Source organism: Tachyglossus aculeatus, unplaced genomic scaffold, assembly GCF_015852505.1.
Source record: "Tachyglossus aculeatus isolate mTacAcu1 unplaced genomic scaffold, mTacAcu1.pri scaffold_124_arrow_ctg1, whole genome shotgun sequence".
Lineage (NCBI taxonomy): Eukaryota > Metazoa > Chordata > Mammalia > Monotremata > Tachyglossidae > Tachyglossus > Tachyglossus aculeatus.
Window position 1 is genome coordinate 410,847 of NW_024044853.1, and position 16,047 is coordinate 426,893.

Below are 16,047 nucleotides of genomic sequence, written 5' to 3' on the forward strand. Positions count from 1 at the left end.
AGTGCTGAGGCTGCCCCAGCTTCCCGCTGCTTCGAGCCAGGGGAGGTCATCAGGGTGGGAGCTGGTCTTAATGTCGTTTGAGCCCTGCTTCGGCCACCCTGGAGAGACCAGGGGTAGCACCAGGAGGTGGTTGTGGTGGCAGGACTTGGACCACACTGGCAAGAGATCCAGAAGGGACCAACAGAGAGAAGGCCCGCAGTGAGGAACAGAGGGAGGGAGGAGGGCACACAGGGACTCTGGGTTTGAAGTCCTAGACCAGAGTCCTCCTCCCGGGTCTCTGCCCTGATGACTTCCCCTTCCTTCTCCAGCAAGTGACTTCTGCCTGTGGTCCTGCTTCCAGCCACATCATTAGAGGGCACAGATTAATCACCCTGCTCATAGCATTTTTCACCTCTTTATTTCTCAGGATGTAGATAAGGGGGTTCAGTATGGGGGCCACGATGGCGTAGAAAACAGAAGCCACCTGGTCCTTAACCAGAGAGTAAGATTTACTTGGCTTTAGGTATGTAAAGATTAGAGTCTCATCGAAGATGGTGATTCCTGTGAGGTGGGAAGCGCAGGTGGAGAAAGCTTTTTTTTCTTCCCACAGTGGAGTTGATCTTCAAAATGGCAGAGATAATAGCCACGTAAGAGACTGTAATCATTATCAGAGACATTGCAAGTGTGGAGCCAGCTAAGATAAAGATCATGATTTCCGAGTTGTGTTTGTCAGTACAGGACAAAACCAAGATCGGTGAGGTATCACAGAAAAAAATGGTGCATTACATTTGTGTTGCAAAATGGCAGCCTAACTGTAAACAGAAGACTTATGAAGGGAGTTTGTAAAAGAAACTCCAAATAACCCAACCATAAGCCGCCAGCATAATCTTAAGGACATAACAGAGTAATAAAGCAGTGGGTTACAGAAAGCTACATAACGATCATATGCCTTTGCAGAGGGGAAAAGGCATTCTGTTCCTGCCAAAGAAATGAAAAAGTGTATTTGGGCAAAGAGGCCAATGAATGAGGTTTTCTTTCCGGATGTTAATAAATTTTCCAAAGTTTTGGGAGTGATGGCTGTAGAGAAGCTCAGATCAACAAAAGACAAACCTTACAAGAAAATATACATGGAGCTGTGAAGCTGAGAGTCTTTCTGGATTATCAGGTTCAGCCCTAGGTCATCCCCCCCCCCCCCACACACACACCCAAGAAATCATACAGAGAGAGGGAAATACCATGAAAAGGACCAGATGGGCTATTGGAAAATCTGTCAGGCCCATGAGGATGAAGTCGGCCATTCCAGTTTCATTTCCTGCAGCCAGTGGCTTCAGCATCTCCCCTCTAATGAGAAATGAATATTGAAATTCGGAGGAAAAATGTTCCTACAGTTTGGGGGATATTAGGAGAATCAATAGCAATAGAGAAACATACTTAGGGATGGATATTGCTATTTGATCACATTTGGTTAGATATCTGCTTCGATAGAGGGAAGGCACAGAAGCCCAAGTTTTCCCTTTTCAGGCAACAGCGATGGGAGATGTTTATGTTCACTTTGAATGGAGAAAGCTTTCAATCCTGCAGAGACACTGCAGAACTACATAGAATTTAAGCAATTTTGCAATAATTCAATGGGTCGTACATGACTCGACAGCATAAGACAACAACAGATGACTACACAACAGCCAGAGCACATCGAGTCCAGGAGGAAGCACTCATTACAGACTATGCCAAGAATTAAGTACGTATGGCCAAAAAACCCAGTGTAGGGAATGGTTTTCTATTTGAATAAGAACTTAGAGTCTGCACAATAGTAGAGGAATAAAGGATATCGATGAATGCCACGTTGCTGAGTGTAAGCAGTTTGTAACCAGAGAACAGGTCACTTCTTTATTCTTTATTTTCCAAGAACCTCATACAGTCCACCTCAGCAAGTGGACTCTCACTAAATGCTACTACAAAAGTAGTGTAGCTTAGTGGAAAGAGCACGGGCTTGGAAGTCAGAGGTCGTGGGTTCTAATCTCAGCTCCACCACTTGTCTGCTGTGTTTTTTGAGCTAGTCACTTAGCTTCTCTGTGCCTCAGTTACCTCATCTGTAAAATGGAGATTAAGACTGTGAGCCTCATGTGGGACAACCTGATTACCTTGTATCTACTTAGAACACTGCTTGACACATTGTTAGCACTTAACAATAAGCATTATTATTATTACTACCAGTCCTACTACTCTTCCTTCTCCCCCTCCTTTTCCTCCTTCTCCTCGTCCTCATCTTGCTTTTCCTCCTTTCCTCCTCCTCTTTATCCTCCTTTTCCTTTCCTCCTCCTCATGTCCTACAGCTACTGAGGAAAAACTGCATGAGTTTGTGAAGATGTGAATCAATTCTTATTAGGGTGATCACTATGTGACTCCCCCAGATTTTAAATAGATGAATAGAAGCATTCTAAAGAGGATGACTTGCAGGTCAGATTATTTTTCAAATCCCAAGAGAGTAAATGTTTCAACATCAGTCACAATTTCCCAATCCATGGACCTCTATTCAATGTTATGCCTATTCTTCTGAATAAAGAAAGGCCAGAGGAAAAATTGAAACACAATTCCCAGAAAGGAACACCTAAAAGTACATCTGCTACTTAAAAAAAATAATGCAGTGATAAGTACCTTACTAACAACATTGAGAAGAGGATAGTTATGTCACCTGCAGGTCTCTAATCCCTTTTTGTGACTTTTGAGCCATTGGATTCCGAAAAGAGGGAGAGTTGAAAGTGCAGTGACATTTTCACCTATGGAGACTCCTATATGTTGCTAAGCCAGCTGCACTGAAGATTCACTAAAGTAAATGCTGCCCACTGCCATTTTCAAAATTGCCAATAATTCTATGGATGCCAATTAAATGTTTAAAGCCCAGTTGATTCTTCTTAGGATAATGCAGAATAAAAATGAAGTGGGCTCTAATGGAACGAAAATAGTCCTGAGAGTCAGGAGACCTTTGTTTTATTTCCATTCCCCTGCTACTGACCTGCCTGTGTCTTCTGACAAAACCCTTAACCTCTCTGGGCCTCCTCTGTCTAATGAATATGACAATAACCATTCCCTTCTTGGGGCACTATAAGAATAAAATCAGAAGCATTATAGCCTAGTGAAAAGAGGACAGGCCTAAACACCTGAACGTAACAATTTGTGTTTTATAAACTTGGCCCAGTGGTGTTAAGCTGAGCATGTCATCTTCCCCCCGTGTGGCTTCTCAGAGATTCTCTTTGGAGCTGCTTTTAGTATACTTATTCATTTATTTTGGTATTTGACAAGATATTACTACGTGTCTGACACTGTACTAAGTGCTGGGATAGACACAAGCTAAGCAGATTGGACACAGTACATAGCTCACCTGGAGCTCACAGTCTTAATCCCCATTTTCTAGATGAGGTAAATGAGGCACAGAGAAGTGATTTGCCCAAGGTCATGCAGGAGAGAAGTAGTGGAGTGGCATTAGACCCTGGTCCTTCTGGTTCCTACTCTATCCACTAGGCAGCACTGCTTGTGTTGCTGTTAAGATCTCCTGAATTCTGGGAGCCAGTTTCTGCAGATAGTCCAGGGTGGCATTCTGCAATATGGAAAGCATTGACTCTGTTGCAACAGAAGAGAAAACAGTGTTAGGGACTGCCAGCAAACTAGGGTTGACCAGCTGGGAGGGTTCCCCAGAGAACCTTGTTGGGTGACTGCCTCAATTACTTATGGCTTGACTGTTAGTGGTCTAGATCACAACATTAAATCAAATATTTAAAAATCTGTAATCTTTGAAGATTCCAGATAAAGAGTCAGCCCAGCTAAAAAAAATGGTTGCTGGAATGTCATGAAGAACATAACAAAGACTCTTCTGTCACCTTATTTTAAATTGTCTAAGGACCTAGGGCAAATCCCTTACATTCTCTGTGCCTCATTTATCTCATCCATAAAGTGGGGATTAAATCCTCCAGTCCTCCTCCTTTCAAATTAGACCATGAGCCCCATGTGGGACAAGGACTGGGTTCAACCTGATAAATTTGGTATCTACCCCAGCTCTAAGAACAGTGCTTGACACAGAGTGAGTGTTTAACAAATAGCATTCAAAAGAATGAAATTGTGGAAATGGTGCTTTTTGGTGTCTTGGTAGTCCTTCTATTTCCTGTATGGAAACTAGGGCCTGTTTTCAGTGATTGGCTAGCAATGATTGTTTTATATTTCTACCAAGGAAATCATCATAGGGGAAGTCAGTCATTCATCATTGAAAAGTATTGAGCACTTACTCTGCACACAGTGCTATACTATGCACTTGAGAGAATACAAAACCACAGAGTTGGTAGACATGATCTCTGCTCACCAGGAGCTTATAGTCTAGAATTTACAGTCTTGGATAAGGTGAAAGATATTAAAATGAATTATGGATCTGTATGTAAATTCTGTGGGGTTAAGAGTTGGGTGACTATCAAGTGCTTAAAGGGACCAGATCCAAGTGCATAGATGAATCAGAACAGAGAGGGAGTAGGGAACCAGAGAACTTGGGTGTAAAAAGACAAAACTGGAGACACAAATGTTTTGGCTGCATTCATTTGTTCTACTCCTTGGTGTTGTTTCTAATTTCCAGAGCATGGGCTAGGATGTCAGAGGTCGTGGGTTGTAATCCTGGCTTTGCCTCTTAGTTGTGTGACCGTGGGCAAGTGACTTAACTTCTATGTACCTCAGTTCCCTCATTTGTAATGAGGGGATTAAGGCTGTGAGCCCCACGTGGGACAACCTGATTACCTTATATCTCCCCCAGCGCTTAGAACAGTGGTTGGCACCTAGTAAGAGCTTAACAAACACTGTTATTATTATTTCATACTCTTTGTGGGTTTCCAGTCACAGATGTATACCATTCAGTGATTATCTGTCTCTACCAAATGATGCTTTGGGAATTCACTGAAGGTGATTTTTGAACACAACAAGAAGCAAAAAACTCTGTGTGTGTGTGTGTGTGTGTGTGTGTGTGTGTGTGTGTGTTTTCAAGATAATCACTACCATCCTTATTTAAAAAGAACCAACAAAAATCCGGGGAGGTTATATTTACAGGTATGCTGTCTCACCTGGGAAATGTTCACCTTTACAATTTATTCATCTCCGTGGCAACTGTAGAGATGCAACTGCCAATGGAATGATTATAATAGCCTTGTCCAATGGGCATGATTAAAAAGTGAAGTGACTATGAGGTGTAATTACTGAACTTTTAAAGTAAGTTTAAGAGAGCCAGGAAACTGGGCCCACTGGGTCTTGTTAGGAACTGAATGTCAACCAAGAGCATGAAAACATACACTGAAATTAGGCCCTGTGTCTTCAGGCTCTGTGGGAGAGATTAACTCTGATTCTTGTCATAAATTGTGGGGGTGTTCAGAGACTTCTTATGGGCACAGACTTTGCTCCTAGGAAGACGGTCTGTTAGATTTTCAAGTTATTTTCCTTAGGACACCTGTCCCTTCTCCTGTTTCATTAGCCTTAATCTGTAGCAGTTGAGAGAGTCTTACATTATAGATCGTCACAACAATACATTTCCTCCCTAGCTGAGGACCTAATAAGTGATGCAATCTGCCATAAACAAAGCTTATCAACATTTGCAATTTGGCCTCATTGGTTGCAAATATTATCAGGCTTTCCAGAATTTTTGTTCCCCTCCTGATTCCATTTTGACAGGACTCTCCTGCCTCCCAGAGGGGACAACAAATTGGATTCCTCTTGACTGACTAGCTACCACAAGCCCCTGGCTTGAAATGCAACTCTATAGGTCCTGCCACAGAGTAACCACAGAAGTTTATAGAGGCAGGAGTCAACAACAAACTCGAACTGCTCTTGTCTGGTCCTTTATTATTCAATCATTCATTCATTCAATCGTATTTATTGAGCGCTTACTGTGTGCAGAGCACTGTACTAAGCGCTTGGGAAGTGCACGTTGGCAACATATACACCTTGGGCAAATTACTTCACTTCTCTGAGCCTCATTTACCTCATCTAGAAAATGGGGATTAAGACTGTGAGCTCCACGTGAGCTATGGACTGTGTCCAACCTGCTTAGCTTGTGTCTATCCCAGCACTTAGCACAGTGTCAGACACATAGTAATGTCTTGTCAAATACCAAAATAAATGAATAGGTATACTAAGCAGTTCCAAAGAGAATCTCTTTTGCCCCTAAGACTGGCTGGCTGGTTCCCCTTTCCCTCTTCCCTACCCTTCTCCCCAAAGTAATGATACCAGACCTGAATGAACAGAACATACACACATATAAATTTAGCTAGTACCTCATCTGTTAAATGGAGGTTAAATCCTACTGTCTCCTATTTAGACCCCGAGCCCTATGTAGGACAGGGACTGTGTCCAAACTTATTATCTTATATCAACACCAGCAGTTAGTACAGTGTTTGGCACATAGTAAATGCTTAAAAATTATAAATACAATAATAGTAGCTAAAATAGCTATGGGTTTCCAACAATGCTTCTCCTCCAATATATAAGTATATAGAGTTATATAGCTGTATGTGTGTGTATGAATTACTGTATTGTAACAGGCTGGTGTTACTTGGCAAATCTATGCCTGAAGACTTGAAAATACTACTTTGCCATTTAGTCGAAGTGAAAATACTGAGATTAACATGTCGTTAAAGTAGAGTATTCTGAGGTTAGCAGCACGGTTGCCCTCAAAATTGCATCTAATCTTATGACATACTAAGAAGAATTTATAGCCCTAAAATAAACTGGTCAGATAAGAGTACAGACCAAATATTCATGCACAAAATATGAAAATAGAGTAAATGCATTGAACTACAATTAAGCTATTCCTTGGTGTCAGGATATGTTGAGTATGGGCTTCGGAGTCAGAGGACGTGGGTTCTAATCCCAGCTCCTCCACTTGTCTGCTGGGTGACCTTGGGCAAGCCACTTCATTTCTCTGTGCATCATTTACCTCATCTGTAAAATGTGGATTAAGACTGTAAGCCTCACTTGGGACAACCTGATTACCTGTATCTACCCCAGCACTTAGAACGGTGCTTGGCACATAGTAAATATTTAATAAATGCCATTATTATTATTACATACCTGTAGCATCAGATGCACTAAACATTAAGCACAGAAGAACAAGGTACAGCCTTTTTGAGAGGCCAATGTGGCCAAGATTGTTGTCCCACACTTACCTTTTCAGCCACACATACTAATAGGTGAACTTCACCTCAGTGGTATCTTCTTCAACTAGGAAGGACAACTACATAAATAAACTATACAAATAAACATCTGTATTATATTTATTTATACAGTTAAATGGCAATCTATTTTTCCTGCAAAAAAAAACCATCCAAAAGAATTTAATGTTTAGATCTAGGAAAATCCATTGTTTACAATACAAAGATCTTGTGGTTTATTCATTTGCCATATTGTAACATTCATTTTTGTTATTCGCTAATTAGTCATTTGCAAATTAAAATATCATATGCAACACCTGATGATGTAAAACTTGATGAAAACATTTATATTTTTCAGGTTAATATGACCTTAAGATAGACAATATAGAATTCAGATAAGTGTATTATAATCAGGGACACGAACTACATAGGGGTCCTGTAGCCATGAGGTCACCACTGAGTAGTTGTTTACTATCCTGAACATTTGTCCTACTCATCTAAATTGCAATATATCAAGCACTGCTTCTATGCTGAAACATTGACAGCATTCCAAGACCTCACAAAAAATGACCTTATTGTTTGTGACTGCATATTGTCATTTATGTTAAGTAGATGTTAAGTAGATATAGCATAGTATGGGGAAAGAGTGTGGGGCTGAAGATATGGATTCTAATCCTGGCTCTTCCATTTGCCTGCTGTGTGACCTTGGGCAAGCCACGTAACTTCTTTGGGCTTCAAGTTCCTCATTTATTAAATGGGGATTAAATATCTGTTCTCCCTCCCCTTAGACTGTGAGCTTCACGTGGAAAAGGGAATGGGATTGTATCCAAAATGATTATCTTGTATCTACCCCAGTGCTTGTCACATTATAAGTGCTTAACGAATACTATTATTAATACCATCATCATCATCATCATCATTACTGATGAGGTTATTTAGTTATCCTTCAGATTTGAAGAAGTCATCACTGATAGTGAAATTCACCTATGAGTGCATGTGTGATTGAAAATGTTAATGGCCACAGTCCGGCCATATTGTTAAGCTTAATGTTTTTACTGCCACTCCTTTCTTGATAGCAGTACTCCAAGCTTGTGTATCCTAAACAATTGCCCCCATAGTTTTCAGCTGAGATGCAGGATTGTCTGAGGTTTTGTTTTTACCAAATGATTACAACATTTCTCTGTTCACCTTGCTTTTCGTTTCCTTATTTTGGCTCTCCATACAGTATTTGTTTGAGTCTTCTGCTGGAACTCATTAAGTACAACACATAGGAATGAAAGTGCTTTAGAAGTCTCACAGAAGTAGGGATATTACAACTACTGTATAGAAATTCAGTTTGGTATGAATTTAATGCCATGTTGGAAACACTCTGACAATCTCCCAACCAACATACTGGCCTTCTGGGTTCAAGCCTCTACCTTTTGTCTCTAGTTGCATCATTGGACAGTGTATTGCTAAGGTAACAAAATGCAATGGCAGTAATTATATCAGGGGCTTTTTTGGGTTTTGCACAATATTCAGTGGCAATACAAGAATACAAAGAATGCAGTCAGGGAATAAATTCTTCCACCATTGAAGCTATGATTACCTTTCAGTAATTCAAATAAGATAAAATGAGTGGATGAAAGTAGTCGACCCCAAAATTTGCTGCAAGGTGAGCCTAGAAAGGGCAAATATAAACAAAGCGATCAGAGAAAGTGTTTTAAAGATACTGCAAAGCAAAATCACAACCTACAGTGCATCTCAGCTAATGGGAGACTAGTATGGCAGATGGACAAGCAGGATGCACTGCAATTGAGAGAGAAGCAGTGCTTTTTGAGAAAAAGCTCTCACAGGATTATAAGACAAAGGCAAAAACAAGACGGCCCCAGATGCTAAAGATAACCACAGTAACACAACAAAAGAAAATTTTTGCCTGCAAATAATGAGAGTGGAACTGTGGATAATGCATTAGGATTGTCATACACATCATTGCAGAATTCTACTCAAAGGGATATTCTTCCAATACAAAGAACAACTATATTTAACTTACAAAATTTGAACATCTGGTACTGATCAACATAGCTACTCCCCTCCCCTCCAAATTTTTCCTTGAAAGAATGACCTGGGGATAACATGTGCACCCTTCTTATTGATTGGGGTTGAGCCATGCACAAAATAAGGGCTGGATGACATAATCAATGAGATTCCATTACTTAGGTAGTGGTGTCAACCTTGGTGTCTTTATTTTATTTAGATGGTAGACGACATTATTGGTAATGGTAAGTTAATATTTGTTTCATTCTTTTTTTTAAGCTTTCCACTCTCACATAGTCTAATGATCACTCATTTTGGCATCACTTACCACCAGGGCATCGAAATTCTCCAAGGTGATCAAGTTCCTAGATTTTGTACTACTGCTATGAATATTTCCAGGTTCTTGTAGAATTTTTCTTTCCTTTCATCTGGATGTGTCACTGTAGGGAGTTGGGTTCTAAAACTGGATGTCAAACTTTTGGCTTTAGAGGCAAACATAAGGTTATTAGTTGGTTACTAGACATTTGGGACTTGGACCTTAGCTTTTCAAGGCCATATACGAAAGATGCCCACCTATCAATTACTCTATTTAATGAGAACTTACTATATGAAGATCACTCTACTAAGTTCATTGAAAAAGAGCGCTCCCTAGGTGATGGTGTAACTAGCCCCTGTTTCCTTGAGCTGCCCATTAATTCAGTAGTATTTACTGAGTTCCTACTGTGTGCAGTGCACTGTACTAGATGCTGGAGAGAGGTCAACAATAGTAAAAGACATGGTTCTTATCTTTGAGGAGCTGACCATCTAATAATTAGGTAATTTGATTTCACTCAGTGCTTGTGATATCAACTCCATATCTGGCTAGTTTGAAGGCATTCAGGCACAGTCCTTGTCCTGGCAACTGTTGTAATCAATATCATCTGATGATCTGTTCTACATCACAGTGGTTATTTTCTTTACAGTTGGTAGTAATAACAATAATAATAATAATGGCATGTATCAAGTGCTGACTAAGTGCAATTCTTTGTGGTAAATAAGTAATGAAATTAGATGCAGTCATCCTCCCTCAAGGGGCTCACTTGGGCCCCAGAGCTTGCGAGGATAATCTGTATGTAGCCAGTGTGGAGGTGGTTTAAGGATGAGCCAGAAAAAGGTTGTAGTGCCAGGCTGGAAAGGGTTGCGAAGACTGTCCAGCACAGGCTTGGGAGTCAGAAGGCTTGGGTAGGGACCGTTTCTATATGTTGCTGATTAGTACTTCCCAAGTGCTTATTACAGTGCTCTGCACACATTAGGTACTCAATAAATATGATTGAATGAGTGAATATTCCCAAGCCCGCCATTTTTTTGCTGTGTGACCTTGGACAAGTCACTTAACTTCTATGGACCTCAGTGCCCTCATCTGTATGTGAGCCCCATGTGGGACCAGAGACTGTCCAACCTGATTACCTCATATCTACCCTTAGAACAGGGCTTGGAACACAGTAAACAATAAATGAGTACTATAATGGTAATAATAATTATTATCCTCTATTTCCTGTCTCCCAGTGTAGGCAGTGGAAGATAGTTACCCCAAGTTAGAAGTGGAATCTGTGGTTATGGAAGAGAATATCTCTGCCTGCCCTCCTCAGCAGAAATCAATGATTCATTGATTCATTCAATCGTATTAATTGAGTGCTTACTGTGTGCAAGACCACTATACTAAGTGCTTGGGAAGTACAAATTGGCAAAATATAGAGATGGTCCTTACCCAACAACAGGCTCACAGTCTAGTGGCCTCTCATCAGAGAAAAGCTCAGGAGAAGCAGCATGGCTTAGTGGAAGGAGAACGGGCTTGGGAGTCAGAGATCATGGGTTCTAATCCCAGCTCCAAAACTTGTCAGCTGTGTGACTTTGGGCAAGTAACTTAACTTCTCTGTGCCCTCAGTTACCTCATCTGTAAAATGGAAATTAAGGCTGTGAGCCCCACATGGGACAATCTGATAGCCTTGTATCTAACCCAGAGCTTAGAACAGTGCTTGGCACATAGTAAGCGATTAACAAATACCATAATTATTATCATTATTCTTATCTGCTTTGAATGGCAGTGTCGAATACATCACTCACTTCAGCTGATGCCAAGCTGAGACAATGGAATTAGGAATGAGTACCACACCCAATTCTTCCAGAACGCGCTGGAAACGTGTGTTCATTGCTGTATTGGTCACTCCCTGGAGCTTAGTACAGTGCTCTGCACACTGTAAGCGCTCAATAAATATGATTGACATTTAACATTTGGGATAGGACTTTAGGGAACTCAACAATGTTGCTCCAACAACACAAGACTAAAACTAAGTAAAGGATTGTCAAAATAAGTGGATGCGGACTCAGTGTCAACACTGTACTGCATTGTGAGATTTCCCACTATAAGGTTTTGTACAAACACAACTCTGGCATGTAGGAAAAGTTGGTGCATGATGGGAAACGGCATATCAAATAGCCACAAAGGGGCAATATAAGATAAAATTTGAAGGCGACAGCTTCTATTATCATTTCGTAATGAACTCTTCGTAATGAGCCCAGGACTTAATCATAAGTGGAAAACTCGCAGTTAATACAAAGCTGAACTTTGAATAAGATCTTTGCTAGATAAGTCCCAGGAGCACAATACGGTCACTTCCATTAACTTATTGTATGATCTCGACCTTCATGTTTTCCCTTCTGAAATGAAATGCATATAGAATTACGTTTCTGCCTTAAAATTACATCAGTATTTATGTCTTCAGATTTTTGGATTTAAAATATTCACGGCAAACAATCTCATCATTATCACTTCAATATTTATTTAGTAGATCTATTATTCATCTAGCACTCTACTTATTTATATATTTAGTCATGGTTTTATTTCATTTTATTTTCAATTGTATCTATGGCTACTGGGAAGGAAAGGCCAGGAAAAGGCCAGGAAAGGGGGGTTTAGTGAAGGAATATCTCTAGGAAGAGGGGGTATTTTGTAGGAGGGCCCTCAAAGTGAGGAGAGCTGTGGTTTGGTGATTTTGAGAGGAAAGGGCATTTCACGCAGAATAGAGGGCTTGGGTACTGTATTGGAGACAGGAGAGGAGGAAATTACTCTCCCCTACCCTTCAAAGCTTTATTGAAGGCACATCTCCTCCAAGAAGCCTTCTCTGACTAAGCCTTCCTTCTCTTCTTTCACTTCTTTCTGCATCACTCTGGCTTGTTTCCCTCATTCATTCCCCTTCATGGCCCCACATCATTTCTGTACATTGCAGTGATTTATATTTCATTTATTTATTTAGTCATATTATCTGTCTCGCCCTCTAGACTGTAAGCTCATTGTGGGCAGGGAATGTGTCTGTTTACTGTAGTATTTTACTCTCCCAAGCTGTTAGGACAGTGCTTTGCACAAAGTAAGCCCTCAATGAATACAATTCAATGAAAAAAAGCAGAAAACGAAGAAGACGTCTACTGAAGGGACTTGAGTGCCCACAAAAAATTACCTTCAGAAAATACTTTTGCCCCATGCAGAATCAGCTAGGGTAAGTAGTAAACATGCTTAAACAAAAGGATGGACCAAATATCCCTAAGAAAATCTATGCTTTTCCTCACTATGTGCGAGGCACCGTAGTGAGTGCTGGGGTGAGATACAGAAAAATCAGGTCAGGCACAGTCCCTGTCCCACATGTGGCTCACAGTCTCAATCCCCATTTTACAGATGAGGGAACTCAGACTCAGAGAAGTGAAGTGACTTGCCCAAGGTCACATAGCAGACAGGTGGCAGAGCCAGGCTCTATTCACTACGCCATGCTGTTTTCCTTTCACTCCCATTGTATGCATGCTATGTGTGCCTGCATGTTTCACCCCATTAGACTGAATGCTCCCTGAGATCATGCACTATTTCTTCTACTTCTACTGAAGTTCACAAAGTGTGTAGCCCAATGATCTCCATGCAGTAGGTACAAAATAAATGCTTCTGGGCTGAAATAACAATGATGATGATGAAGTTGCTGCTGCTACTGGTGATTGTAGTAACGTAGGGAGTGAGAGGGGTGATGGAAAATCGCATTTTAAGTCCAAATCTGCCCTGGGTAAATCTAATAAGAATCATTAGTAATAAAAGTATTTACTGAGTGCCCACTGGGCATAATGCATTGTCCTGCAACTGTCAATATGATGTTAGGCCATGCTAGAAGTGGGTGGCCTAGTAAGAGCAAGGGACTAGGGGTAGAAAATACCTGGGTTCTAATCCTGGCTTTGCCAATTGGCTTCTGGGTGACCTTGGTAAGTCACTTAATTTATCTGTGCCTCAGCTACTTCATCTGTAAAATGCGAATTAAGACTGATCCCCATAAGAGACAGGATCTTCTTTTTCTATGGTATTTGTTAAGCACTTACGATGTGCCAGGCATCATATTAAGCACCAAGATAAATGAAAGCTAGTCAGGTTGGACACAGTCCCTGTCCCCCATGGGGTTTACACTCTAAATCTTCACTTTACAGATGAAGTAACTGATTAACAGAGAAGTTAAGTGACTTGCCCAAGGTCCCATATCTGAAAAGTGGCAGAGCCGGAATTACAATCCGGTTCATTCTGACTAGGAGACCCATGCTTTGTCCATTGGTCGATGCTGCTTTCTACTAGCTTGTATTTATCCCATCTTAGTATAGTGCCTGGCACATAGTAAGTGCTTAATAAATAGAATAAAAAATTAAAATCATATCTCCTTCTCTTAATAACCTCTTATTTCCCCAACTATTGGCCCTCCTTTTTGTGCTACCTAGGCACTTGAGTCTGTACCTCTTAAACACTATTCACCCCATTCCACAACCCTTATTTTTATATTTTTATAATAATAATGATAATAATAATGATGGCATTTATTAAGTGCTTACTATGTGCAAAGCACTGTTCTAAGCGCTGGGGAGGTTACAAAGTGAGCTGGTTGTCCCACGTGGGGCTCACAGTCCTAATCCCCATTTTACAGATGAGGTAACTGAGGCACAGAGAAGTGAAGTGACTTGCCCAAAGTCACACAGCTGACAATTGGTGGAGCCGGGATTTGAACCCATAACCTCTGACTCCATAGCCCGTGCTCTTTCCACTGAGCCACGCTGCTTCCATATATTCTGGAATATATTTATATTCTGCAGCTTCCCATATCTGGAATTTAGTTTAATGACTATCTCCTCTGTTAGGTTGTTAGCCCTTTGAAAGCAAGAATCATTCATTCATTCATTCATTCAATCATATTTATTGAGCACTTACTGTGTACAGAGCAATGTACTAAGTGCTTTCATTCATTCAATTGTATTTATTGAGCACTTACTGTTTGCAGAGCACTTTACTAAGTGCTTGGAAAGTACAATTCAGCAACAGAGACAATCCCTACCCAACAATACAGCAATAAAGAGAGACTATATCTATAATCCTATTTATTTTGATGGTATTGACTGTATGTATCCCCCGTCTAGACTCTGAGCCCTTTGTTGGGTAGGGACTGTCTCTGTTACCGAATTGTACTTTCCAAGCGCTTAGTACAGTGCTCTGCACACAATAAGCTCTCAATAAATACAATTGAATGAATGAATAAAGAGACATTTCCTGCCCTCACTGGGCTCACAGTCTAGAGGTGGGGAGACAGACATCAATGCAAGTAAACAGGCATCAATATGTCTACCATCTCTTTTGTTTTATGCTCTCTGGAGTCATTAGCACAGTGCTTTGCACACAGTAAGTGCTCAATAAATCCAACTGTTTGATTGATTAATAATCCTCAATCCACAGTTATTGCAAAACATCTCAGGAAGTGCCTTGAGCTTATAGAAGCAGCATGATCTAGAAGAAAGATCATGGGTCTGAGTGTTAGAGGACCCGGGTTCTAATACCAGGTCTTCCACATGCCTGCTGTGTGCCTTTGGGTAACTCACTTATCTTCTTGGTGCCTCAGTTACCTCATCTGTAAAATGGGAATTAAGACTGTGAGCCTCCCATGGGACAGGTACTGTGTCCAACCTGAATACATTGTATCTACCCCAGTGCTTAGAATAGTGCTTGGGACATAGTAAGCACTTAATAAGTACTGTAATAATAATGAATAAATATAATTAAAATAATTTATAATATAATTATTATTATAACAGATGAGTTAACTGAGGCATAGAGAAGTGAAGTGACTTGCCCAAGGTCAAACAGCAGACAAGTGGCAGAATTGGAATTAGAACCCATGACCTTCTTTCTGACTCCCAGACGTATGCTCTCTCCACTACATCATGCTTCTTCTAAGTGCATGAGAGAATACATATAACTGAGTTGGTTACCTATAACAAACTTATCACATTACACCGTTTCTCCGGTATAATGCCTATGAAATCACATGACATCATATGCACAGAAGCAGCATGGCTTAGTGGAAAGAGCAGAGGCTTGGGAGTCAGAGGTCATGGGTTCTAATCCCAGCTCTGCCACTTATCAGCTGTGTAACTTTGGGCAAGAAACTTAACTTCTCTGTGTGTCAGCTACCTCATCTGTAAAACGGGGATTGATAATGATAATAATAATTGTGGTATTTGTTAAGCGCTTACTGTGTGACAAACACTGTACTAAGCGCTGGGTGGTACAGGTAAATCGGGTTGGACACAGTCCCTGTCCCACGTGGGGCTCACAATCTCATTCCCCACTTTACAGATGAGGGAACCGAGGCCCAGAAAAGTGCAGTGACTTGCTCAAGGTCATACGGCAGACATGTGGCAGGACTGGGATTAGAGCCTGTGACCTTCTGATTCCCAGGCCTGTGCTTACCTTGTGTCTACCCCAGCAATAATAATAATAATAATAATAATAATAATAATTATTATTATTATTATTATTATTATTATTATTATTATT

At 40.7% G+C, this 16,047-nt stretch overlaps 1 pseudogene; it reads right to left on the reverse strand.

Moving 5' to 3' along the window:
• Positions 1-250: 250 nt before the first annotated feature.
• Positions 251-8,893, reverse strand: LOC119922788 (annotated as a pseudogene).
• Positions 8,894-16,047: the final 7,154 nt, after the last annotated feature.